The following is a 26,636-nucleotide window of genomic DNA, read 5'->3' as shown; positions in this document are numbered from 1 at the left end:
ATATCATGTGACGTAAGGTCGTACTATACAGTTAGGTCATTTCATCATTTTGTTGAAATAAAGCTGAGGAGAGAACCGAATACTGCAGGGGACTGAAATGTTCCGGATACCATTTTTCATTTAAATTACACCTGTTTACCATAACATATATTACATCTGTCTATGTATAAATGCTTATCTACATTTAAACAATATATCCACCAAATTTCAACTTTTAATTTTAAGTTTTACAAAATTTGTCTGGGGTAACTTGATGTGCGAAACAGTGCGCCTTAATGTAACTGTATAGTGCACCCTTAAGGAGAAGGGAACTTTTAAAGTTGTGTGTGTCTTGTGATTTTTCGAAAGCTCTATTTGTATGGAATTAAATAATACCAGACTCATTAAAATTGAACATAGGATATTGATTCTATAGCAAATCTAATACTTGGTTTTCTCCCCCAGATTGGGGATAATTCTGCCTTGTGTTCTGCTACATGCATTCATATAATGAAAAAGGCTGTATACATGGCAAAAATGAGAAAACACATTAAGACACAGATTTTTTTCACACTATGGGCACTGAAAAGGTATTAATTTGATGTTTTTATCTCATCATTGGTTTTCATACCCCAAAAAATAGCAAACGTTCTGGATACCATTTTTCATTTAAATTACACCTGTTTACGTACACATCCACGTGTTTCCCGAAGTTTATAAAAACATAACATTCACTTCTTTAAATGAGTAAAAACAAAGTAGAAAAAGACTTGGAAACTATCAGAAAAGATAAATATATTTTCACTTAAACGTAGTCTAATCCTATATTTTTTTCATTTGTTTGATTGAAGGAAATGACGAGTTTTCTCCGTAAGGACAATCACTTTTTGTTACTTCCGGGACATGACTTTTTCTTCTTTAGTATATTTGGGAACCTTAAGAGAAATTCAAAAAGTACACGTAATAACTGTAGAGCTCGCAAAAAATAAAAAATGATGGTGAATTTTTCTGGCACTCTTACAGAAATCTGCTTTGATACATGTTTCCACATTTGTGATATTTTATTGAGTTTATAGTAGGGAGAGAGGTCAGTCCAAATATGAAGTATATAGAAAGTGTACAAATTTATATTAGTTTGAAAGAGCCCAAGAAATGGAATTTAATGGTGCAATTTTTTTTTAAATCGGTCAAGGGGTTCAAAAGTTAATACTATTTAAAGTTCAAAATTTTGGTCATTTTTCTTGCGAAGGCAAAAAAGTCACATTTTGGGCACTTTTGGGGCCCAAATAAGCCAAACAGGTAAAGAAATCCATACATTGTGGCCTAATCATTTAAATAAAGCCATTTCATTCTTTGATTTTTTGCCATTCAGGAAACTTGTATCTTAGATACAAAGAAAATTACTTTTTTTTAAATTGGCAGAAAAACACTTTGGACTTAGTTTTTTTAGCTAAGTGTCAACAGCATCGTGGATTAAAGCAGACCCAATTATTTTTAAATGCGTTTTTTTCAACAAAAAATACATTTTTACTTACTAAGAATTCAAAAAAAAAATATCTAATTTTTCCTGTCACTTGTTTTGTGTGGAAATAAAGTTGCTTGACTTGAAAAATCATGTTTTTCAGCTCTAAAAAATTTTTGGAGATAGAAAATTTACATTTTAGGGTAAATTTTAGAGCTATTTTCAGTGGAAAAATAGCTATGGTATGGAGCGTACCTGTTGGTCAACCTCGTCTGGTGTCTTCCACAAACCTCCAACTTCCTGTAGTTTCTGGGTCAGTTCCTCCTTCTTAGCTCGATCACGTTGTTGCTTGGCCTCTTTCTTTTCCCTCTTCATGGCAAGTGCTTCCTGTCGTTGCTGGCAAATGTCTGCTAACCTCTCCATATACATCTGTCGTTGTTCCCTGTCGTCTTCCCTGGCATTGCGGAGAACCTTTTGTAACATAAACACATAACTATATAATACATGATAATATATAAACAAACATAGTATGTTAAAAGTATGTTTTCTGCATAGGAAATGATCACAGCATTAGAAAAATTCAAATATACTAGTATTCCAACTTTACTGAGTTTCTTTTTTTGAAAATTGGTGTACTGTAGCTTCACTACTGAATTATGGTATTATATGAAAGTACAATGTACTACAAGTACTTCTGCACTGTAAGTATAGTATAGTTGTATTTTCAATTCATCTATTTTAAGTACTGGTATTAATTTATTATGTAGTTGTTAAGTTTACAGAACTTTGATAATGTTAATTGAAATATTTGACTACACATGTATCAATGAGTTTTATTGCTCATATGCTATTGTACAGGTAATTAAAGCAATTAATTATATAGATAAATCATTAGATTCTCTCTGTCAACTTTTGTCTTGGCTGTCTCGTCTTTGTCTCTTGATTATGAATATCCTATTCCACTTTCCAAGCATGATCTCCTTGTATTCAATCATATAAGTTTAAATTGTTTACCTTCCACTTTAATACTTGTCACTCTGGCTTTCTTCGTTCTAAATCTACTACCATGCTACGTACAGTGGTCCTTATGAACCGCACATATATTACATATATTATTCAATATCAAGAAAGGGAGAGGTCACTTACTCTAATTGTACACCTGGACAATGTTTCCCTTTTGGTTCATTATTTACATGAACTGTGTTTTGTATTTACGGTAGGCTCGCAGTTTTTGTTTAAAGTTTAGTTTGATATTTGTTTCATTCAGAAGTTGCTATAAATGTGATATTATATGAGTACTTTTAGTTTTTCTTCAATTATTTTTTTCTTCTAAACCATTTAATTTTTGCTGCAGAGTTCAAATACTGGCAAGTCCCAACATTGCAGAGTAGTAAGACAATGTGCATGTACTTTTGAATTATTGAAATACTTCATATAAATAATATACATACTTGTTCACGTTGTGCTTCATCCAAATTATCTAACCAGCTGGCTGTATGGTTCTGGGTCCATATAGTAATTCCTTCCATGGCGTTGGTGGTGGCTCGGGGCATTGCTCTGATGAGGATGTCCAACTGAGCAAAGATCCTCTCTGGTTCAACATTCGTCCTGGGAACTGATAATGACTTTTCTAAAAGTTCTGCTGACCAATCAGTGGTATACTTACCTCCCTCAATATGGTCTTTCAACTGTCTGCTACAAACAACCTTAAAAGATGAAAACAGAAGCTCTAAGATCTGTCGTGTAAGGTCATCTAACTGTGGGGAAGGACTTACCAGTCTATCATACACCTTATCCTTCTGTACCGTCTCCTCACCAAAGATGAACTCTCTTCCTTTCATCCGGGATGACGTATCAGTAGAGAGTCTCTTGAAGGCCTCATACAGCTGCTGGTACACTGGTGTCAACTCACTCACATACCCATTCTCCTCCATGAATCTCCACATTGGCCCTGTTACCATCTTCGATACAATACCTAATGCTCTAGCCCCGGCTTTAAAAGACAAAATATACCAAGATCAGCATTAACTGCTGCAAAGAGTTTATTATCTGTTTTATGGTCTTCTGCAAAGGACAGAAGATCATTAAGCAGATAATACACTCCTGCAGCATTATGAAACAAAATGTTAAATCTATTACCTTTAAAGGAAGCAAGGGGAACTTCCTTTACCTCTCCCTGGGTCTGTAAGTAGTCTCTGAACTGCACTGGTTTGCCTGCTTTCTCACAACCACGATCCTGCACTGCCTTACATACCGTCCTTACCAATCGTGTTGTACCGGCTTCACTTGGCTTACTGTATCCTCCTTTCCACAAAGAAAGAGTCTTGTTTGCCTGCTCGGACAGACCTACTAAAAATGAAGGCCACAAAAGAAATAATTAATAGTAACATACCTCTCTCTCTGTACTGCATTAAGGGTGTCCCAGTTCTCAATCACATGTGGCAAGGCTCTCTCCCTCCATTCAGACAGCAAGGTCACGAACTTCTTGTTGACACTGGCCTGGTCACTTACCGTATTCTTGATCTTTGCTGCTACCTGTCTTACCTGGTCGTTGTCATCACCTGTCATCTCTGTTACAATGCCCTCTAGTAACTTCTGGTATGCCTCAGCGTCTCCACATGCCATATCACGCAGCCCCGTGCACATGGTTTTACCTGAAAGAGAAATAGAAATTGCACCGTAATGATGTCCAAATTTAGTTGCGCCATCACTATGGAACGCCTAAACTTTCTGATGAGATACACATTTGTTTATGTGTTGTCAATTTTATATTATTTGCTGTGGTTTTATAATTACATGTGGTCGTTTTGTATTTACGTTATGTAGGATTATCTTTATATTATGTCGTTTTGTCTTTACGTTCTGCCATTTCGTCTTTACGTTCTGTAATTTTGTCTTTACGTTCTGTCGATTTATGATTACGTTATGTCAACATATATTTACGTTACGTGAATTTATCTTTACGTGCAGTGGATTTCTTATAACGTGAGGTCGTTTCATCTTTACGTTATGTCGATTTCTAAATATTTTATGTACATTTTCTTTTCTTTACGTGCAGTGATTTCTTCTTTACGCGATGTGGTTCTTCTTTACGTGATGTGGACAAAAATTTCATGATGACGTGTGACCCCGGAACTTTTTGATCGTGTAAACTTCAAATCAGTCCATAAAAGGCAAAATAGACCCCACAACACAATTAGAAAAATGCTGAACGAAATACACCTGGGTACTCTATCCAATCACCCTAGAGTATTTATTCTATAGTAAAAAATAGCTTATTTGTTATTTACGTTTAATATTATCACAATTGATACACCTGGGACTCTGTTGATGACTTGTGGCGATTTTCGTAGTCAGAATATATTTTTTTTAATTCCAAAAACATGGGAATTTCGACTCCCGCGAAAATTTGCATAAATTCGACTCTACAAGTAACTAAATTTAATTTTGTACATTAATAAACTACCGAAACTAATTTTCAAGAAAGAATTTTTCAAAAAATGTTAAAAATATTACCCCTACCCCTAGAAAACTGGTATCAGTTACAAACAAAATTCTCATTCACAGCATACCGACAGTGTGAAACTCATATTTTAGACATTCATAATTAAGATAATGATTTACTCAACATATCTGATCAATTCAGGCGTTTGAATTTCTTTATAGGATTACATTTACCATATAAAATCAAGAAAAGGGGAATTTACAGAATTTCTTTATCACCCGTTATTATCTTTCTTCAGAATACCGTAGTTTAAACAAGCGTTTGTGTGATGTAGTACATGTATATAGTGACTAAATAGTGCCTAAACTTTCAAATGAGCCCAAGTAATTAAATTATAAACTTTTCCAAGTCAAATAAGGTGAGAAATTACCATCCCTACCCATGAAAAAAAACCTCAACATGAACCAAAATGTTATATTTAGCATATAATCGATGTTAACAAGACATGCTGGTTACTAGTGTTTAATTATTGACGTATTCAACATATCTACTCATTTCAGGGGCGTATTGTTTCCAGTTTCAATGTGAAAAATATTGTGTTTTTCATGGTAAAGAGGGATTTTTTTTTTTTAATTTCATATTTTCTTACATTTTAAAACCTGGTATGTGCAATTTTTTTAAGTACCGTACTTCAAACATGTCTTTGCATATCTAAATATATTTATATAGCATCTTAGCTTTCTAATAAGCATAGGCGATGGGCCGTATTAAGGTATTTTTAATCATGGGTAGGGGCAATTTTTGCTCTAACTTGACTAGGAAAAGTTCAAGTACTTACATACCTTGGACTCATTACAAAGCTACTACACTATATAGTATTTTAATATACAAAAACTCTTTTGAATTACGGTATTTGAATAAAAATACTCCAATTAACGGTGCAATAGAAGAAAAAAGATTCCGGAATTTTCCATTTTTATGAAAGAACACATTATTGTCGCCTACGCTCCTGAAATTAGCAAAATAACGGGTTCTGAAATTCTGAAATTCTGTAAATTCCACTTTTTACGATTTGATAGTAATTTGTAACCCTATAAAAAAATCACATACCTGAATTGTTCAGATATTTTGGTTAAATCATTATCTTTTAAATTATGAATGCCTAAAATATGAGTTTCACAGTGTCAGTATGCTGTGAATGAGACTTATGTTTGATACTGAAATCAGTTTTCTCGGGGAAGGGGTTAAATTTTTAAAGATTTGAAAAAATCTTTCTTGAAAATCAGTTAATGGTGGTTTATTAATTCAGGAAATTTAATTTCTATCGAATCATTCAGACTTTACGGGCGCTGTTCGTACCTGTTTCGAAATAGCGGCGTAATCAACCATTAAAAATTCGATAAAACGAATTACCAGTAGTAATGTATTGAATTATTCTTAAAGAATACGGGTGTAGCAATATAATTAGCTGGATAAATGTCAGAATAAAGCGCCTTTGTCATATATATACATTCCTAAATATGTTGAAAACCGTGGTTTTCAGCTTTCCCTGGTAACATATTTAGTCGCATGTAAAACTTTAAAACGACATAGAAAATTTGCTTTTTTGTAATAAGCGAAAAAAAATTAGGAAAAAAAAATTGGCAAATTCCACTTTTTTTTACATTGTTTAATTTTGACGTCACGAAGACGTCATTCTCCAGCAATTGTCCAGAAAGACAAAGAACAAAACTGTCCCACAGAACACAATAGAAGTAGTACACCAAATCAAACAAATATAGACAGAGGTTCATTCTTTTTACATTTAAGTAATATTATTTTACTCAAAATCGTAAATTTCAACATATTTTAAAAGAAAAACAGTTTTTTACGAAATACGTCAACTTTTATTGAGTCTTACAAAATGTCACACACCTCTTTTTTTCGCATTACGACAATTTATGCAAAGTTCACGGCTTATTTTTATATTATTGGCACATTCCGTTTTCCAATAAAGACTGTTTTCTCAATGTTATTTTTCTCAGCTTTTTATTAAGTCCTAGACTTTTAATTTATGATTCTTGTTACTCTTACAATAGCATATTTTGCAAATCTTACGGATTGTCACAACGCCATAAAAATCACGTTTTCTATCAAAATACGGTAAAAGCGACGTTTCGTAAGTGTGGTTGGCAATTTTTACCGTATGAGTTTACACTGAACAGCAACAATTCGCATAATATCAAGTTAGAATTTTATTGAAAACAACAATAATTATGCAATATCGTCGTTTTTTTTCAGAAAAAAAAAACCACACACCAGCGTGTTTTAAAATGTAACTCTTATTGTAAAAGACAAGGCTACATTAATCATTAAATTAAATATACATGTCTGTTGCTGAAAGTTTTTGATCATAAAAAATATTCGCATATATCGCAGTCGCATCTATATCAGGCGCGTAGCTGAGGCCAAATTGAAGTGTAGGCAAAATTACGGCAGGGGGTCTGGGGGCCGCTTAAGGCTCTGCGGAGATAGCGTTTTAGAGCATCATTTATGCCTCTCCAGGATGTATTTTATCTCAAAAAAAAAAATAATAATAATAATGGGCAAAATTAAGTGCAGGCAAAAGCTTTCTTGCCTAACGGCAGCTACGCGCCTGTATATGTAGGCCTATAAAAACCTTTTTTTTACCAGCACTGTTTTCTTAGTGATAATATTAATACACATGTTAGGTAAAAAAAACTATCAAGAGAAAGAAAGGATATGGGAAAATATTATAAATACACAGCGCATCAACCATGGCAACAACACTAAGATTCATTTAATGTTACTTATTTTCAGATAAAAAAAAATATATTAAACGCTCTTGTCTTGATGAAGGTCAAAATGATTAAGAAGACAATACTATCAATATATTTTGTGTTTCCTCCCCAGGAAAACTTTCAACAGCAGAAAGAATAAAACAATGGGAATTAAAGAAAATGGAAAAGAGGAGACAAACAAAAAAATATTACAACCAAAATAAAGTGAATGAGGCACCGACACGAATATTTTAAACATGCCCTTAGAAAAAGAATGGACATATTTTAATATCAGTCCACCTAAGAATCATGCAGTGGGTGATATATCGATGTCAGACATTTGAACCGAATTGACTTGCAATATGTAGAATTTAATGGAAAAACAAGAATTAATATAAAAAATGAAAAATGTTTTCACTGTAACCATAGCATCGACCATTCCTTAACAACCCCCAATTTTTGGGCCTAAAAACACAAAAACATCACAATTTGAATGTATTTTTTTTATATTTAATGGTGGAAATTTGTCAAACTACATAATTATATTAATGAAGTATGTCTTAGGAGAAATACTTTACCATAAAGTACAAAGCAATCTGATTTGTTTAGGTCTGGTTACCATAGCAACCAAAATTCTTAATTTTTGACAATTTAAAATGTACGAAAATATGCTATGTACAGACCCGTTTTGCTAACAAGAGCAAGAATATAAATATATACAATATAAATTAAATGTATGCATGGATGTGTAGTAGGTGCTCTCCACTGAAACATATCAAAAATAAAAATATGTAGCATATCTTTGTTTTTTTGCTCATCTGGACCCAAAATCACCTCCTGTAAGGACTTTTCATAATGTTTTTCATACAAACTTTGTCCAGACCATAACTTTTTTGTCTTTTAATCTAGACTTCTAATATTTGGTATGTTGGTATATCCTCTCAGGATATATAGTCGCATACCAGAGTTGGAGACTTTTGACTTTGACCTTTAACCTCAAGTCTAATAACAAACAAATTTTGGCAAAATACGATACATAATTTTGTCTGTACTATTATTTTTTGGTCTTTTTACTTAGATATCTGATCTTTGGCTTTTAAGTATATCACACCAAGGCAAGGAGTAATGTTTTAGGTAGGTGACCTTTGGCAAAATACCATAAAAAACTTTGTCTTGGCCATATTTTTTTGTTTTTCTACCAAGGTATCTGATTTTTGGTATGTAAGTAAATCACATTAAGGTATAGTGTAATGTTGAAGATAGGATAACTTTTTACCTTCACCTTTGACTCCAAGGTCAAATGACATACAAAATTTTGGCCAAATACCATACAAAATTTTGTCTGAGCTGAAATTATTTTGTTTTTTCACTTAGACATCCGATATTTGGATAGGATTATAAAACCTGAAGGCCAGGCATCACATACTAGGATGGTTGAAATTTGAACTTGACTTTTGACCTCATGCTCAAATTACACACCAAGGTTTGATGCCATTCATACAAAATTTGTCCATACCATAACGCTTTTTGTCTTTTTACCTAGACTTCAAATATTTAGTATGTTGGTATATACTCTCAAGGTGGAGTGTTGCGTACCAGAATAGATGAAATTTTACCTTAACCTGTCGCCCCATGCAGGTCCGGGTGTTAAAAGAATAGGCCTGCAGCAGCGCTAAGCTTGTCGTAAAAGGCGACTAAATAGTGCTCAGAAACCTAGCCGGGGGCTAGACGCTCTGCCCACAGAGTAACTGGGATGTGTGCCCCAGGTGGTGGAATGGGGTACCCCTGGCGTGTTACATGCTTGGGTTGTCAGGCTATAATACGGAAAACCTGACCGCAAACCATAGTGGTGCACCGTGTTGGGAAAGATGCCACGTTCATTGCATGTTAAAGAACTCTGCTGTGTATTCGATAGGAGTAGGGACCTTCGCGCTCCGCCACAGGAGGCTAAATTGCCCGACCTTACCCATCCCCCCTTATTCTAGTGACAATCAAAATTTGTCGACCCTATTATCCTTGTGTCCCATCCTTTTTTCATTTCATCATCATTTCATGTTCATTTTATCATCCATTTCATGTTCATCGCCTGAATATAGCTGAAATATTGCTGCTCGGACATTAAACCCCAACAAACAAACGAACAAACCTTAACCTGTCAACCTTATGGTCAAATAAGATACACATTTTGGCAAAATACCACCCAAAGTTTTGCCTGATATTTTGTATTTCGGTATTTCACGCTAAGGTTGAGTGTCATGTACCAAGGTGTGTGACTTTTGAACATGACCTTTGACCTTAAGGTCAAATGACATACACAATTTTGGCTTGAGTTAATGACTGATTTCAAGCAATATTTCACCTCACAGTATGTAGTAAATGTAAAGAATCACTTGCCCTTTATCACCTGATTGTGCTTAACTCCAGTAATAGTACTAACCTGTGACATCTGTTATGGAATATGTGTTCTCTTAATTTTAAAGGAGAAGAACTCTGAGCTTAAATAATTATACCCCACGCAATGCAGTTGCGCAGGGTATAATGTGTTTGACCCGTCCGTCTGACCGTCAGTCCATCAGTCCATCTTAAGTTTTCCAGACACTTGCAGATATTGAAATATTTTTTTGATTGATAAGTTCACCATGATAAGTTAAAAAGTCAAGTTTACTTTTCGATAATTTTTACCGAAATTACGGGCTTTGTACTTATCAAAATTCACAGAAATAACCGTTTTCCTGACATTTTTTTTCTGAACATCTTTACATATTGACATGATTTTTATTATAAATTAACCGTGATAAATTACAATACAAGTTTGTATGGTTTCGCTTCGTTGATTTTACTGAAATTACGGGCCTTCAACTTAGCAAAATTTACAGAACTAATCGTTTTAATGTCTTTTTTCCTAAACGCTTGCAGATAATGACATGGTAAGTTCACAATGATAAGTTGCAGATCAAGTTTACATTTTTTCCCAATACGATGATATTTAATTTAGATTATTTAAAACTTAAATTAATCAAAGTCTGGCGTTTTCAACTGACATTCTGAGTAACAGAATTTAGTTAGAAGAGGTTGGTTTCCTCATCGTATTTTTAAGCTCATCTGGGACGAAGGTCAGTGTGAGCTATAGCCATCACTTTCTGTTTGTTGTAGTTGTCTGTTGTCATTGTTGACGTTTTCAAAAAATTTTTAAAAATTTTATTTTGTGGCAATCTTTTCTATACCTGATTTAACACTAATTCCTAGGTCCTTCTAAATGTATTTCTCTATAAATCTACCTACATGTTTATGTCTGTGTTCCAACATAGTTGAATATATGGAAAGATATATAAAGGAATATGCCAAAGAAGACAAAAAAAAATTTTTTTGTGAAAACATCACGATTAGTACTTTCGGTATCATACCTCATTATATATAAAAGGCAGAATTATATAACAGAAGTCATATACGGATGCATCAGGGATATTGAATCAGCATCCAAACGAAGTCTGCAACCTATATTATACATTTCATAGACTGTATTAAAGTTTACTTCTGATCTCATGTATGGGCAATAATAAGTAGGAAGATAATGTAAACTTGTTGACTATAAATTAAAGTAGTTCGCATTTTACAATTTATTCTTAAATGCCACGACAAAATGAAATGTATAATTTTAGGTTACTCATGTTTGGTTCTCACATAGTTTCTAGACAGCTACATGTAATAGATGTAGGGTAACAGGCCAGTAAACAAACATTTGTTATTTTTAGCTTTCCTTGCCAAAGGCCGAGTAAGCTTATGCCATCACTTGGCGTCCCTCGTCATCGACAAATTTTCGAAATTCTCCTCCTCTAGATAATGGTGCACAAAATGACCGTTGGGATTTATGATCCGTGAAAAAAAACATAGCCGCCGTTACTAGAAACAGAACATTGGTGTCTAAAGGCATTTTTTTAAAAATAACTAAAAAAACCGTTGCCTTTAGCGAAATTCTGGCAGGGGATAATATTGTCCAGGATTAAGAGAAAACCTATGCCGAAATTCTGCAAACGATACTTACAACTGATGTAGGAGTTATGACCCCTATAAAAGTTTTTTCGGCATTCCTCGTATGTACACTTTTGAAAATGTTCTCCTCAAAAACACTTGTTCTGTGAGGTATTCCACACAAAATAAATGTTGGGATTCTTGATCAATGACAAAAACATAAGCCCTGTTATTAAAAATAGAACATAGGGGTCAAAAGGCAATTTTTAAAGGTTATTGCCCTTTTTGGAGGGTTATATAGTTCAGCATTATAAGATTGACCAACATTTCACTCTTCACATTGACGTACTTCCAAACAGACTGGGGAAACGCTGTCAGACTCACGTGGGGTCCGGGAGCAGGCCAGAGCTTCAACAGAGCAGCTGGCCGCTAGTAAGACATACTCTGACGGAGTTCTCCGGTCGGGTATCCCGAAGGTTGGGCTCCGCTACCTCCAACTACTAACAGACATTTACTAACAGAATCCGTCGTGCGAGATCCGTAAGGATAGTCAAGACCGTAAAAACCCCAATCTTCATTGACCAATACCGAAATTTTCTAAACGATTCGTCTACTAATGTAGGAGTTATGGCTCCTGAAACAATTCTTAATTTTTCCACATGTACATGTGCAATTTTGAAAATCTTCTTCTCTAAAACCAGTTAAGATCAGTGAATGGAAATAAAGAATATTAATTCTTTAGTGTATTGTGCTCGAAATGACTTGTGTTTTTTTAATCCATTAAAATGTATATGGCTGCCTATACTAAAAATGGAACATAGGGGTCAGAAGAGTTTTTTTTTTTTTTTAAATAATTCAAAAACTGCTGCCTTCAGCAAAATTCTGGTTCAGGTCATAAAATGCTATGAAAAGCATTTCCTGCATTTGACTATTCAGTTAATTTTAACTTAGCCTGTCTCATTGCCATTTTTTCTGATAAACAAATGGTAAACCAGGTGAACGATTCAGGCTCTTTTAAGCCTCTAGTTATCCATTTATAATGTTTCTATAATATATGATACATGTTGATTTTCCAATTGTTCTTATCTAAATTTCTGGCACAAAATTCCACGTTGAGTAAGTCACAGTATTGTAACATTATGTTTAAACAACAAAATTATAAAACATTTTGAAATATTCTGTAAACAAGAACCTACATGTTCATGTTTACAAGAGTAATCATGGAAACCAAGATTCTAGCAGAAATCAAAAGAATGTAATCCTGGGACATTTTGATAAGATGTGCATTTCAGTAAAACAGTAGTTAAAAAATGGAAATGGTATATATTGTCAAGAGTTGATCAACAAAAACAAGAAAATATTATTCTTGAGTCTGATGGAATTCTCTCAAAATACAGAAATTAATAAAAACAATTTAGTATCAGTCACATGACATCTGTCCTCATTAACACTCATCAAGTCAAAAGTTGATATGTTATTTGACCATGAGGTCAAAGGTCAAGTTCAAATGTCAACCAATCTAGTACGAGGCGCCTTGAGAAAACATAACCCCATACCAAATATTAGATGTCTAAGTAAAAAGACAAATGAAAATTATGGTCCGGCCAAAATTTTGTATGATATTTGGCCAATTTTTGTTTATTTCATTTGACCTTGCAGTCAAAGGCCAAGGTCAAAAGACATCCAATCTAGAACATTTCACTCTAACTTGATGTGATTTACTTAAATGTCAAACATGTCAGATATCTAAGTACGAAGACCAAAAATAATGGCACAGACAAAATTGTGTATCGTATTTTGCCAAAATTTGTATGTTATTTAACCTTGAGTTTAAAGGTCAAGGTCAAAGGTCACTCACTCTGGTATTCGACACTCCGCCCCGAGAGGATATACCAACATATCAAATATTAGAAGTCTAGGTCAAAAGACAAAAAAGTCATGATCTGGATAAAGTTTGTATGAAAAGAGTTAAGAGGAAGAAAAGTCTTTATGGGGGTGATTTAAGGTCCAAATGAGCAGAAAACAAAGATATGCTACATATTTTGATTTTTGATATGTTTCAGTGGAGAGCATCTACTACACATCCATGCAAATATTTGGATAATATCTTCTTGCTCTTGTTAGCAAAACGGGTCTGAAGATAGCCTATTTTCGTATATTTCAAATTGTCAAAAATTAAGAATTTTGGTGGCTATGGTGACCAGATCTTAACCAATCAGATTGCTTTGTACTTTATTGTAAATTGTTTTCCATAAGACACACTTCATTAATATAATTATTTAGTTTGGTATATTTCCACCATTAGATATAAAAAAAAATACATTCAAATTGTGATGTTTTTGTGATTATTAGGCCCTAAATTAGTGGTTGCTAAGGAGTGGTTGTTGCTATGGTAACGGTGAAAACATTTTTCATTTTTTCATTTTATTCATGGTTTTTCTTATATATCCAACTGATTTAAAGTCAATTTGGATAAAATATCTGACATCAATAAATCGCTTTCAGTGAAAATTGCATGATTCTTAGGCGGACTGCTACTTAACATAACGTAAATGTATGTTGACATAACGTAATCATTAAAACCACAGAACGTAAAGACGAAATTGCAGAACGTAAAGACGAAATGACAGAACGTAAAGACGAAATGGCAGAACGTAAAGACAACGACATAATGTAAAGATGTTCCTACATAACGTAAATACAAAATGATCACATGTAATTATAAAACCACAGCAAGTAATATAAAATTGACAACACATAAACAAATGTGTATCTCATCAGACAGTTTAGGCGTTCCATACATCAGGCCCTACAGTTAAATTACCTTTTGAGGAGTGTATCTCATCCTTCAGGTGAGTAAGAGCTACACTCCTAGCCTCCAACAGCATATACTTTTCAAATGGTGATCCAGGTAGTCGTTGAGGGGTCATACCAGTCATCTTCTCCATTACAGTCTTGATGATCCGTGGGACATTCTTGGCTCCAACTCTCATACACATCAGCTCCATGTAGACTTCTCTGATGATATCTGTATACTTACCACCATGGAAGGTAACTACTTCTCGCTGGTTCAAAAAGGCTTCCATCTGCTCCTGACACTCCAAATACTGACCTTGCCAAAATGCCACCTCCTCCTTCAACTCATCTATTCGTCTGGAAAATGCATCATTTTCTGGTCTCTTACTCTCAATACCTTTATAATACCTTGCCTGTGACTTGAGGTTCACCTTTTCCCGCTGAAGTTCTGTGGTAGTGCTGGCTATCTCCTCCATTCTCTCCTCCATACCTCGACCTAACTCCTGCTGCTGTTGTATTTTTTCTACAATATAAAAAAAGTTTAGTTATATTTATTATTAGATATGTTGTATGCTGCTAAACATTCAAAATTTCATTCTTCATATTTTTAAGTGCATGAATCTTGTACAGCTTCCACGTGGTTTGTTTTAGTACAGTGGTACTGCCTAGCAGACTGGTATATACACATCTTGTAAATAAATATATTAAATAGTATCATCTTTTTATTTGTCATCTCTTAGATTTGGTTATTTTGTTTTTGGAAGGCTAGATATTTTCACTATTAAACTAAAGACAAGTGTTAAGTATATAGGGTTTTGATATAGTTTGTGTGATTGTATCACTGTGGCTTGTTTGTTATGGTGTTAATGTGTTAAGTTTTATCTTATATAGTTTGTTTCAAATTGTCTTTTTTCTAAATCAAATCACAAAGGGAAAGACATTTTAGATATTAATCCCATATAAAATGTAAGGTTTATTTCTTTGCAGACTGAAATGAATCTATTTAAGTATATTACAATGATATAACTATATATTATATAGTTTATACCTGTCTTCGATCTTGCCTTTTCAGCCATTTCCTTCTAGTGGTCCTTCAGTCGCCTGGCTGCCTTCAGTTGCCTGCTCTTCTCATCAAGTCGGACTTCATCTCCTCTGTTTCCTGCTCTTCCTGTATAGAGGAAAAGGAATTAGCTAAAGGCTCAACTAATCCTCTTAACTCTAAGGGTATACTTACCTGACCTACCTTCAGATTGAGTGAATTCAACCTGTCAACAAAGGCATTTCCACTTCTTGGCATGTCGAACACTTCTTTCTTCATCATCTCTATCTGACTCATCTGTTTGGCCATCTTCTTCATCCTGTCCACTTCTCTCTTCACTTTCACATGCAAGGTGTTCTTTTCTGTATCAGTCATCTTCGTTACCTGGAATAAAGAATTAATTATTTCATAAAAATCATCTACTTTAGAACCAACACAATACTTATCAACATACCTGTGGATCTCCATCACGAGTCCTAGTTACACCTGTCCTGAGGGAAGTCTTCTTGTGGCACCAGTGTCCAATAGGTCAGCTTCTGTCAGTCCTATCTGTCTGCATTCTGGCAAGTACTCCAATTCTCCTCGGGACCTGTGTCTGGATAGAGCGGCATACATACCTGTGTACTTGAAGAAGGACCTACTCTGTCCAGCTGAGCACTCAGAAGTTGATAGATGGGAAAGCAGGCTTCCCTATCTATCATACTAACCAACTTACTCGCCCTAGTCTGGATCTGGCAAACATCAGCCATACCTACCATACTTACCCTGGGCTGAGAGCTTCCAACCATTCCATCCCCACATGGTCCTACCTCAGACTCAGCCCCTATTCTTCTCATAGCATAGTCCACTATGCTCCTCAGGCCATCTGAAATAAACAAGTAGTGGAACTCAATGAAAATGTACTGTGAAGCAGTTTTATAGAAGAGTATAAACACAAAACTAATCGACTGTTCTTGTAATTAATATATGATTCAAATGTAAATGCTTATTTGTTACCATAATTAAAAGACTCAAAAGTTTTACTATTAAAATAAATAAAGCTACTAAACCAAATCAAAGTATGAAAAATGATGAAAAACAAAGGGAAAATAAAACTAAATCATAATAAATTTTTATATGACAAGATAAAATAAATATTTAGGCAGCCTGCTTACTAATACTTTCTTCTGAAATAAATCAATAATTAGAAGATTTGTTTGTTTGTTTGTCTGTTGGGGTTTAACGCCCGAGCAGCAATATTTCAGCTATATTCAGGCGATGAACATGAAATGGATAATAAAATGAACATGAAATGACGATGAAATGAAAAATAGGATGGGACACAAGGATATTGGGGTCTACAAATTTTGATTGCCACTGGATATAGGGAGAGGTGGGTAGGGTCGGGCAATTTGGCCTCCAGTGGCAGAGCCCCATGGTTCCTACTCCGGGAGAAAACCACAGTAGGGTTTTTTCACGTGCGAGGAACGTGGCATCTTTCCCAACACAGTGCACCACTATGGTTTGCGGTCATATTTTCCGTATTATAGCCTGACAACCCCAGCATGTAACACAACCCAGTTGCTCTGTGGGCAGAGTGCCCTAGGCCCCGGCTAAGGTTCTGAGCACTATTTAGTCGCCTTTTACGACAAGCTTAGTGCTGCTGTATGCCTATTCTTCTGACACCCGGACCTGCACGGGTCAATAATTAGAAGAAAAAACATAGTACAAGTATATTTCATATACATACTACAAAAGATTGATATTTGGAGACTATCAATGTGATCCTAAAAGAGCAAAAAAAAAATATTAAACCATAATTAATTAGAATTTAATGATAAATAATGTATATTACTAGGATTTTAAACCTTTTCCAAGCAATTGTACATGTATATGAATATTAAATAAGTAGAGCATCAACAATCCTGTAAAAAATGAATATGTAAGTTAGCTGTTAAAAAATTGTACAATATGAATATGTAAAATAACTTAAGAAGTGCATATGTCATATGTAAAATACACAATTACCACATATTTAAGTCACATCAAATGAGTTCTATGTATCAAGTAAAGTACAAGGGTGTCTTCTAGCTATTCCAACATTTTAAAAATATATATTCTGGATATTCCTACATGAAGAGAACAATGAATGTTGTTTTAGTAGGTTTTGTTGTTTTAGTAATTATTGCCTAATTAATTTTGCAGGTAAATTTGGGATTCAACATTGGATTTAAACATTTTATTAGCAAAATTATAATGTGTTTTAGAGAAATGTGGGGCTATTTTTGCCAAATTTATAACTTTTTCATGGTAATAAACATATAAAATATAGACTTAAAATGTTGAAATATTGGAAAGAAGATAGAGACTGAAAATTAAATTCAGTTAATTAATACACAAACGAAGAAGCCGTCCATGCCTGCACCTTGCTCCAGTACCAAGCCGATGGTAAACGTGTCCCAAGAAAACGCAAATACCGAGAGATCGACTCCAGACTTACAACACTAAAGATTCGTCTACAGAACCAGGAACTCACATCAGTCGTTTGCTTACGCTGCTTCTCATCTTTTGCATCTAGAGTAGACTTGTGAACTTTTGATTAGTGCTTGAGCTGTTGTGCTTTGTATGTTTTATTTATGCATTTATTGTATGATTCTTTTAAACAAATCATGTGTACTTTAACTTTATTTACTGCTTTTTCATTTATTTACAATGTTATCAGTGCTTGAATATTTTGTACTTATAAAGTGTGTATTATTAATGACTTATTGTCATCATGAATATTGAACATTTAATAAAATTGTGAAAAAAAATCTTATTTTTTTTATTTGTTAAAAAAGAAAACTTTAAATGACACCTAAACACTTGCAAGTCTAAAATTCATAAGAATTTTCACATGAACCTTTACAGATCCCAAATAAAATTTCATACATACAGCAAAAATATGACAGGTAACTCCAACATATTTAGAATTCCAATTAAAGTTTTGTTTTTACAGTATACACAAACTTAATCCCTTGTTTATACAACCGTTCTGGCTATTCCTACATGGATTTTATAATTTTTACCTATAAATTTGGGATAGCCAGAATAAACCAGTACAAACAGGGCTACATGATAATTTTTCTAATGAAAGACATAATTAATACATATTAACTCTGATATTAAGATAAAATGAAAATCACAAAAAAAGTTGTGTATCATTTGAAGAAGTAATTTAAGGTTGAATTTTTGTACATATGATAATTTTGAATAAATGAAACAGTTAAAATAAACACAAAGAAGGTTTATGCTTAAACATGTGAGTTTCAAATAAATTCAGCACAATATATGAAGTAAAATTGAATGCAATGTGTGCAAATTCTCCCAACCAATAGGAAAAAGCAAGGTAAAATGCAGAGACTTCCGATAAGATAGGAAAGTTAATAAAGTCAAAAAAATTTCGAATGGATCGCAATCAAACGTGAGGAGAATTTACCTTATTACATATTCATCGTTTGATAGAAATGTTATGGAAACATATTCCAACTAATGAGAGTAACCTCTTTTTTAATAAGCTCATACAGAATCAAACAAAAATCAGACCTGCCATGAAGGTGAAAGTAGTTTTTAAGTTTGCAGATAATAAAAGGTCATTCTAGAATTTGACCTTACGGAAACAGGACGATTATGCTTATATTAGACATAATTTAGGTACTTACCGTAAGTGATTGGCCTCCTTGGTGGTGGAACATTTTTATACGTCGAGATTGGTCTGTTGAAATGCACTACGAAATTTATTGTACCCTCGTACCTATCAGAGAGGTCATTTTTTGTAAAACATGATATTTTTATGTTTTGAGGGTTTATCTCAGAATTCATGGAATAAACCAGAAATTCGGCAAAAAACACTATTTCTTTTCTCATTTTTTTTTGGCATTTTAGTCCAGAATAGGTTTCTATGGGATTTTCAATGTAAAACTTATAATTGCTTAAGGCATCATGAAAAAAATGGGCAAATGAGCTAAACATTGTCTCATTTTGAGTTTTTTGCACACACAGTGTCATAATAACAGCAAATAAAAACTATTCATAAGCAGTGGACAGGGTAAAGGTAAAAATTTTAACATTTAGAATCTGTTTTTAACCTGCGTTAAAGGTCATTTGGCAAAATTGCAGTGTTAGTCAATTGTCTCAACATCTTGGAATACTCCCTTGCACTGCATTGGTATGAAATTCTGGATTATGAGAGAGAAATGTCTTTGAAATGTAAAAACAACCATGATTTCCCATTCTTTTGCATATATTTTGAATACATGTGCCACTTAAACCCCTACAGAGTTGATGAAAAACACTCACTTAAAAGCCTCAAAGCAGAAAATAACCTGACTTGATATGAAAAAGAAACATCCAGTTGAGTTCATATGTACCACATAAGCATCAAAACATGCATTTCAAAATATCTTTTCACTATTTTGTGGCTGTAGGGGTGAAATCTTAGTGTAAATGGCATATTTACCAAAACACCCAGTTTTACAATCCTGGTCGTGACTTGATTTTAATTACCCCATCAGACAGTTTACTCTAAAACACTGCCTCTGGTTGTTTTTAAAGTACATTTAATGTGTCTAGAGCACTTTAGAAGTAAGTTTGGGTTGATTTATTCTTTCTTAGCTTCTAAAAATTAGTTTTTATAAAAGTACCCCTGCACTAGGCGATAATGCTCTATTAAGGCTAAAAACCACTAATTCCACTTCCCATACGCTTCTATGCTAATTTCACAATATTCAATGGCTTCTCTGGACTTTACCTTAACTTTAACCTGCAGAGGACTATATATCAGCATGATTCTACATATGTCAGCTCACAATCCTCAGAATGGCATGTGGGGTTAGCAGACTTGCAGTGCAGTACTGGTCACCGGAAGTGAAGTGTCTATAAATAGCATGGGAAATCCCAGCGTTTTCACAAGATAGGGGTATATTTAGAAATCATTATGGAGATTAGGCTTCACATCACAAGAAGCAAAATCACCTATAAAATGTACAGAAATGTTTTTCCTTTCAGAAACTGTTTAAATTTTTTAAATGAGATGAGAGCTTTTTTCACAGCACTATGAGGAACAGGGGTAATTTCTGCGTAGGACTATTTTTGCGTACGTTCCAAATGCTCATTGGTTGAATTGGTGGTCTGTAACCTAAAGAGTCACTTTCTGTCTTAGAAAAAATTAATAACTATACAAGTATCTTCCTATACACATACTGAATGCATTTACAGTTTCAGTGAAATGTGACAAGCACTTTTTTAAATATTTGATTTTTAAATATAGGGTAACCAAGTTGCGCGAGCAAAAAAGTGACAATATTCTACCATACTTAAATGCATTAAATATTTGCAAAGAACTTTTTCTGACTTTTCAAATAAAAAAAATCAATCACAACTTGTTTTTTAACAATATTAATAAAGAGATAGCCTTTAAAAGTAGTCATTTTCTGAAAAATTGGTCTATTTTTAAAAATTTATGTCTGACATGCCTCCCCCTTTTTCTTGATCACATGTCAAAAACCCTAAATCTTTAAATTTTCGCAAAAGGTGATATCTTTGGCTTTACATTTGTAAATACAGTGTTTTCACAATAAAACATGACAAGTAAAGGGCACCTAAAGCAAACAAAGTACTCAAAAATGGATTTTCCATGTTGCCATAGGGAAATGCTTATATGTCCTTAACCGCAGTAATGAAAGTGAGTTTTTCCTCATTTCTAATCAAATTTTTGCTCAAATTTACACAAAACTTGATTTCAAGTGCTGATTACCACCATGTTAAGGTAAATATAGCCCTCAAAGTTAAATACTTGATATTTTTACTAAATTTTCTACACTTTTCACAAGATAGGACATAACATTCAGCCAAAAAGACTAATTTTCCATAATTTGGACCTATAACTTAAAAAAATGCATATTTTGAAGGATTTTTGTAGTGTATTCCTCTCATAGCAAAGTTTACAAGATCTTCAAGTAGTTTAAAGCTATTCCAAGAAACTTTTCATTTTGCCATGGCCTAAGCTTAAGGCTAAAAACCCCTAATTCCACTTCCCATACGCTTCTATGCTAATTTCACAATATTCAATGGCTTCTCTGGACTTTACCTTAACTTTAACCTACAGAGGACTATATATCAGCATGATTCTACATATGTCAGCTCACAATCCTCAGAATGGCATGTGGGGTTAGCAGACTTGCAGTGCAGTACTGGTCACCGGAAGTGAAGTGTCTATAAATAGCATGGGAAATCCCAGCGTTTTCACAAGATAGGGGTATATTTAGAAATCATTATGGAGATTAGGCTTCACATCACAAGAAGCAAAATCACCTATAAAATGTACAGAAATGTTTTTCCTTTCAGAAACTGTTTAAATTTTTTAAATGAGATGAGAGCTTTTTTCACAGCACTATGAGGAACGGGTAATTTCTGCGTAGGACTATTTTTGCGTACGTTCCAAATGCTCATTGGTTGAATTGGTGGTCTGTAACCTAAAGAGTCACTTTCTGTCTTAGAAAAAATTAATAACTATACAAGTATCTTCCTATACACATACTGAATGCATTTACAGTTTCAGTGAAATGTGACAAGCACTTTTTTAAATATTTGATTTTTAAATATAGGGTAACCAAGTTGCGCGAGCAAAAAAGTGACAATATTCTACCATACTTAAATGCATTAAATATTTGCAAAGAACTTTTTCTGACTTTTCAAATAAAAAAAATCAATCACAACTTGTTTTTTTAACAATATTAATAAAGAGATAGCCTTTAAAAGTAGTCATTTTCTGAAAAATTGGTCTATTTTTAAAAATTTATGTCTGACATGCCTCCCCCTTTTTCTTGATCACATGTCAAAAACCCTAAATCTTTAAATTTTCGCAAAAGGTGATATCTTTGGCTTTACATTTGTAAATACAGTGTTTTCACAATAAAACATGACAAGTAAAGGGCACCTAAAGCAAAGAAAGTACTCAAAAATGGATTTTCCATGTTGCCATAGGGAAATGCTTATATGTCCTTAACCGCAGTAATGAAAGTGAGTTTTTCCTCATTTCTAATCAAATTTTTGCTCAAATTTACACAAAACTTGATTTCAAGTGCTGATTACCACCATGTTAAGGTAAATATAGCCCTCAAAGTTAAATATTTGATATTTTTACTAAATTTTCTACACTTTTCACAAGATAGGACATAACATTCAGCCAAAAAGACTAATTTTCCATAATTTGGACCTATAACTTAAAAAAATGCATATTTTGAAGGATTTTTGTAGTGTATTCCTCTCATAGCAAAGTTTACAAGATCTTCAAGTAGTTTAAAGCTATTCCAAGAAACTTTTCATTTTGCCATGGCCTAAGCTTAAGGCTAAAAACCCCTAATTCCACTTCCCATACGCTTCTATGCTAATTTCACAATATTCAATGGCTTCTCTGGACTTTACCTTAACTTTAACCTGCAGAGGACTATATATCAGCATGATTCTACATATGTCAGCTCACAATCCTCAGAATGGCATGTGGGGTTAGCAGACTTGCAGTGCAGTACTGGTCACCGGAAGTGAAGTGTCTATAAATAGCATGGGAAATCCCAGCGTTTTCACAAGATAGGGGTATATTTAGAAATCATTATGGAGATTAGGCTTCACATCACAAGAAGCAAAATCACCTATAAAATGTACAGAAATGTTTTTCCTTTCAGAAACTGTTTAAATTTTTTAAATGAGATGAGAGCTTTTTTCACAGCACTATGAGGAACAGGGGTAATTTCTGCGTAGGACTATTTTTGCGTACGTTCCAAATGCTCATTGGTTGAATTGGTGGTCTGTTACCTCTAATACTGCAGTGTCATGTATCAAAACACATATTTCTGTCTTAAATCAGATGGAAACCTGACTAGCTGATGTTTTCTACTTCATAACATGCAATGCAATGGAAAAAACAGTGTGGGAAACAATTTTTTTTCCCAACTTTCCATTCTGACTAGTAGAATATTGATCTTGCTAGCCAAATATAAATTCAACTAGCCAAATTATTTCCATTCATTCAAAAAATGTCTACGCTCTTCACATTTTTTGTTTTTTTCTGTACTACCATCTGTTTTTTCTTGGATATGACTATCTTCTGCCTTTCCTTTTCTTTCTTCAACTATCTTTTCATTTGTTTTTAAATTTATCAAAAACTTGTCCATTTTTGAATATTCTCTCCCATTGAAGTTTTTCATGTACTTAACAGTAACAGAATAAGTACTCATTTAAGAACTCATATTTAAAAAATAAAATTACAAAATGTATATATCAACAGATTCATCATTATGAAACAAGAAAATTTTTATCATTTGCTTCTTTTATATTTTTATTTTGACAATAAAAAACTAATTTGCCAGGTAACATATCTTAAATTACCAAGATAATTTCGTTGAATACTAATACGAGATTGGAACCGTCGCGTTGGTTTTGGCACATCCCGTTTGCCGGAAATTAAAATGGCAGATCGTAAACAGTTAGGGACTTCAGCCAGCACTCCACAGTATTGTAGAACTGCTTAATTTTGGTCTTGTAATCTGATGCTTTATAACATTTATCACTTTAAAAAATTGTCAAGCATCTGTAAATCTATATATCTAGAAATAGCTCTAGCCAAGGCCTTCAGGATGCAGTAAAAATTTTCTGAAAAAAAAATTACCCATGGCAAATAAGGTTACCATAGAAAACATGCATAAATATGCGAAAATTTGCAAAAAAAATTCATAAAATCAGATTTAAAAATATCAAATTTCCCGCAAATTATCTTAAATTTTTATTTCATCCCCTGAAAATGTCCAAACTTTTTCCTTCGAAAACCCCATCCTCATATGGGCATCGCCAGTAAGATTTTGAGCTATTTCACTTTGTAATCCACTTATCAAATTTAGAATGGTAAAAAAGTCCCCTTTTTCAGAAAATGTTTTATCAACAATAGATTCTTCATTTTTAATCGCTATAGCAACCACCGGTTTCCATTAATGTCATTTTTCGTCCCTAGCCAAAAGTGTGAAACTAAACTAAACTGTGGAGTGCTGGCTCAGGAAAAAATATCATTCTACTCTGAAATCGTCTTTCTCTGTTTAATTCAATTTACATGACCTTCACTTACAACTTCTCCTGCACAGGTAACCATTGGACAGTATAAATAAATAGAAACTCAAATGGCTAAATATAGGTCCACAGCAGTGAATTCAGAAATGTCAACTTGGAAATATTGTCAAAGAGGCATAACTCCAGTTTAAAATTCAACTTAAAATACAGTTCAGCAAATTATAGTCCATTTCAAATTCAGGCTCTTAAAATACACAAAAAATATTAAATGGAAATGTAAGTGAACTTTTATAAATTAATGAGCATATTAATACAGTATTCAACAAGGGTTTTGTAGTCTGTATTTAACTCCTGACACAAATTACAATTTACATACAAGTTACATCTGACTTAACATTTTTCCCTTATGATAAGATATAACACATACATATATATATGTGTGTGTGTGATTGCATTTATTTATCTTTTTGCAATAATTTCTATTTTTGTTCTATAATTTTGCCATAAAAATATATCTACATCAAATAAAAAATATAAACAAATATTCAAATATGTACCCTACATGCAGCCAAGTAAGATAAACATTTTCTATTCTGATTTACAGCAAACACACTAATCAATTATAAATTAATTAACAAACTAATACTTACTGTAATTTTAATGTTCCTTCTTCCAAATCTTCCTTCAACTCTCCAATAGTCATATTGTATTTTTCTTATTTGCTATGTTCTTTTTCATTTTTTGCGGTATTCCAGTAGACAACCTGAAATTGATAAAATGATTAAATGTTTTGGTAGCATAACATTTTCAAAGCAAGTAACATCAAATATAATTGTACCACAACAACAGGAAAATATGAAATAATCATTAGATGCATAAAAAGCATTAAAAGCATATAACATTTACATCACAAGACAACAAAGCATAAGCAATTCTGTGTTAAAAAGCAACACAGACATAAAGAGATAATATTAGTAAACAGTATGAAAATAAAGGCAATTTTAAAGCACAACAACCAAGCTGATATTTTTTTTTTATAATAAATGTATGTAATAAAGAAGCAAATAACCTAAATGCACAACACTACAACCACACAGTCCAAGTAGCTACCTTTGGACCTATTTTGTTAAAATTCAGAGTCATCAATCTTATTTCTTACAAAATCTAAATAAAAAAAATCACCATCATCAACAGCAGCAATTATGCTTGCCCTTTCCCCACATGTACGGCAATTACAGTCTCCTGGATGTTTGCAGGCATCGTGAAGTTCCTCAGTGATATTTTTATCTTGGAGAACTCCAAAATATTCACCAAAGATAATTATGTACATTAATGCTGCATTAGCATCATCACCTTTTGGAAATTCCATCCAAAATCTTTTAATAAGACCACTTCTAGCCATTTTCTGTAAAATCACAGAATATGAATGTTTCATTCTTACGATCCTGCTGAATTAATAAAATACAACCCTTTCCTTATAGTTAGGTTACTACAACAAAGTACATCTTAACAAGCATCCAAATAAGATTTTGCTTTCAATATGCATCTAAATATATATCAATCCAAATCATTTAATAGAGTTGACTAATTCAGTGGCGGACCTGGGGGTGTGCAAGGGGTTAGTACCCCTCTTTTTTACTATACAAATTAAATCATATCCTAGCATCAACCCTTTTTCTAATGAACCAGAGCTTGCTTCCAACATTTTCAAATTGTATAGATCCGCCCCATGCTAATGTCAAAATATATTAAATAGAAACTACCATACATACCATTAAATGAGATGAAAAGGTTAACTTTGTATTCGTATGCAGCAGGTAGGTCTAACTGTTCTTTCAAACAGAAAGTACAAATATACAGCAAAAGATAAATCATTAATGAAATGTGTATTACATGAACATGGTATAGGTTTGTATTGTAAAATAGTATCTTAGTTCACATTTTAGGGGGAAGACAACATCCAGAATAAATTGCTTATTTTTTTCTAATAATTTACTTTTATGTGCATTCAGTAATTGCTTTTTATTATTTTTTTTTTGGCAAATTATTTGGAAAATTATCTTCCTGAGCTTGGTCACATTGGTAATTGGC

General features: G+C 33.3%; 1 long non-coding RNA gene and 2 pseudogenes across 2 annotated transcripts in view; 1 reads left to right on the top strand and 2 right to left on the bottom strand.

Annotated features, from left to right (window-relative positions):
- The window catches only part of LOC148620292 (uncharacterized), a 72,679-nt gene that overhangs the window by 11,838 nt on the left and 34,205 nt on the right, over positions 1-26,636 (top strand). The gene's annotated exons all lie outside the window — the stretch shown is intronic.
- On the bottom strand, positions 1,562-15,610 carry LOC148620294 (uncharacterized; annotated as a pseudogene). Its single transcript, XR_015921767.1, has 4 exons — positions 15,480-15,610; positions 14,437-14,954; positions 2,893-4,162; positions 1,562-1,912 (listed from the first exon to the last, which is right to left on the bottom strand). The product of XR_015921767.1 is annotated as an uncharacterized LOC148620294 (transcript).
- LOC148620293 (uncharacterized) lies at positions 15,543-25,248 on the bottom strand (annotated as a pseudogene).

The sequence above is a fragment of the Perna viridis genome, chromosome 4 (genome assembly GCF_037379345.1).
Source record: "Perna viridis isolate PV_CMFRI_1.1 ecotype Kerala chromosome 4, ASM3737934v1, whole genome shotgun sequence".
Lineage (NCBI taxonomy): Eukaryota > Metazoa > Mollusca > Bivalvia > Mytilida > Mytilidae > Perna > Perna viridis.
The sequence above is the reverse complement of the archived record's forward strand: the minus strand, read 5'-3'. Positions and strand labels throughout refer to the sequence as shown.